Raw genomic sequence first — 2,849 nt, forward strand, 5'->3', positions numbered from 1 at the left:
CCCCAATAAAAACATAATATTTGGCAGCTAAAGTGTACTGTTGCAAAAGTCAAGTCTTCTTTATAATGACTTGCTCTTCTACGTACAATTACTGTCAACACTTTCTGGTCTGATTAGTCTCTTTTCACCAACAGGCTCCTGAGAGCCTATGGGCCATGGAAGGTGAATTTAATTATCCTGCTGTTACATATAGTTCATGCTGGCCTATGGATTTTGATTATTCCACTTCTGATCTTGTTAAGCTTTGATTGACCAGTTTCTTTGCATAGTTCAGGGTCTCTGCCCAGAAAACGTAGAGCTCTCTCTCCTCTCAGCTCAGTTAGATGCGTCACTGAGACGATAGAAACAGATGGATAAGGCCGGGGCAAATATATACTAGCACAGGCAATCCATTAAAAGGGCCCACTCTCCGTGGTTAACAAAATAAGTTAAGAAAAGTATAACGCTTAAGGAAAAAGCACATTGTCGTTGTGAGAATCACAATTTTGCCAGTTGAAAAGGTTAATTCGGACTATTTCCTAATTTGGAGTAAGGGATTCTCGAAATCGGGGATAAATGCAGAGCTCAGAGCCTTCATTGGTGCAGTTTCACCATCGTTTCCATGGTGTGAATCGTTCCTGAGACGCAGCTTAAAATCGTTTCAGAGACGGAAAACAGAAATGCTTTGTCCGTGCTGTCAGCAGTCGAGGGAATCCATAGTCTCTACTGGATAAGGAACGTCTTTGCTGCCTTCATGGCTTTTTTGCTAAGTATATCTAAGATTGTTACTTAATAAATTCTGCTTTATTTCACCAGGTCTAGTCACTTCGCACGTTGTGGATTAGCGCACAGTGTCCATCCCTACTGATGTGACATGAAATTTGGGAATTCTAAGGATTTTGACGCAAAGGCTTAATACCCCTAACCCAAACCCCTCAAAACCCCATAAATTATTACAGCCCATGGAACCGCTGAGCAGCGCAGTGACCAGAAAATAGAACTGTAAAGAAGGCAATCACACTCGTTGGTAACATTAATTTGCTTAAAGGCGGAGGAGCCGTGTGGCCTCGTAGATCAAGGCGCATTCAACCCTGTGTGAATCAGGGTGATGTCGAAAGATTGTACGTTTGAGTCCTGCCACAATCATTTTACACAAAAAATCGATTCACATTAATGAACTCAAAGCGCCATCCCACTCATTCGCTGAAGTTGTTGCTCTTCCTTCCAAACGTTTCAGGATCCTGTCAAAATGTTTTGCTGTTTGTGTTGTTTTGTGCGTTCATTTCTGGATCAAAATTAGATTTTTCTTCAGTTTCTGAAAAATGCAACCCGTGTCAACAAAATCCAGCGAAGGGAATTCTGACCAGTTTACCAGTTAGTGATCAGTCTGGAAAACCAATTAAAGGGAATAAACAACTTAAAGTTTTCCGCTGCGAGCAGGGTTCGAACCTGCGCGGGGAAACCCCATTGGATTTCGAGTCCAACGCCTTAACCACTCGGCCATCGCAGCTGTGATTGCTGAATCATTCATTAGTTATTTGATCGATACAAAGCATTCGCGGACTTTATGGTATTCATACGATGAAGTTTTTTTTGCATCTCCCAGTCTTTATATGAGAAGCGATCGAATCGATGTGGAAAAACACAACTGGATTTGAAACACAACTGGATTTCGTAAATCTCAGCTCCTTAAACTCGCTGTTTCACTGATTAAATTGTTGGTGCAAAATATCAGACAATTGCACTGGATATATCCTATAAATTTATGACCTTTATCAATGGAACTATATCGCATCTCCATGTCTATGACTGAGTTAAAGTCATGGAATCATGGATTCTTAAGGCACAGGAGGAGACATTTCGCCCCATCGAGCCTGTACCGGCCCTCTGACAGAGCTGTCAATTTCATCCCAATTTATCATATTGTAAATTTGTCCACTTGCAGTCGATGTCCATTTGCCTATTGCAAGTTATGATCGAATCTGGTTACATCAGACTTTCCACGGCTTAACGAATCTCTTGTGTGAAGAACGTTCACGTCATTATTCCTCTGCTTCTTTTGCCAGCAGTGTTACCCCGGTAAACCACATCTGTATCCTTTCCAAGACTTTGGATACCCAGAATTGTACACGATACTCCATGTATTACGTAATCAGAGATTTGCACAAGTTTAGTGCAGCATCTTTGCATGTTTAATCAATGCTCCTATGTGCCTTTCCCCAAAGCTTGTTGTCTGCTCCAACTTACGTTTTGGGGCAGATCGTGACTCAAGCCGACGTGCCTCAGTCGCAATGGGATGGGCAAGATCAACGATAATTGCTTTCTTGAGCGTTGTGCCCTGAATGGACTCTGTTTCACCAATGCCTTATTCGATGGTATAAATTCCCACAAGGTATCATGGCGACACCCAATGTCTGGGCATTGGCACCAACTAGACCTGGTGATCACGAGAAGGCGCGTATTGCCCAGTGTTCTCCACACTCGCACCTACCACACCGCGGACTGCAACACCGACCACCCTTTTGCCAGAAGCAGAGAGAAGGCGCACTAACAGAAGTTTCATATGTGATGGCTCACCTTTGCACCAGAAATTATACCAAGTGCCAGCATTTCACATTGCCGTTGGAAAGATTGCTACCCGCCAAGGTTAACTGGGAAGTGCCGATGCTGGAATCGACGTAACTTGGAAATCACTCAACTCAGCCCTCCTTGAAGGAACAGAAGCATCATTTGGTAAAGGTGGAACCCGCAACAAAGACTGGTTTGAGGAACACTGAACTGGCATCTGTCATTGATGCAAACATAATGCAAAACATAAATGCAACAGTTTAAAACATTGCACGACCCGCAATTAGCCAATACGGCAGTGC

At 43.1% G+C, this 2,849-nt stretch overlaps 1 non-coding gene across 1 annotated transcript; it reads right to left on the reverse strand.

The window, feature by feature from the left end:
* Positions 1 to 1,407: 1,407 nt before the first annotated feature.
* trnas-cga (transfer RNA serine (anticodon CGA)) lies at positions 1,408 to 1,489 on the reverse strand. The gene has a single exon. It is a non-coding gene; the product is annotated as a tRNA-Ser (tRNA).
* Positions 1,490 to 2,849: the final 1,360 nt, after the last annotated feature.

The sequence above is a fragment of the Cetorhinus maximus genome, chromosome 31, assembly GCF_964194155.1.
Source record: "Cetorhinus maximus chromosome 31, sCetMax3.hap1.1, whole genome shotgun sequence".
NCBI classification, from domain to species: Eukaryota; Metazoa; Chordata; class Chondrichthyes; order Lamniformes; family Cetorhinidae; genus Cetorhinus; species Cetorhinus maximus.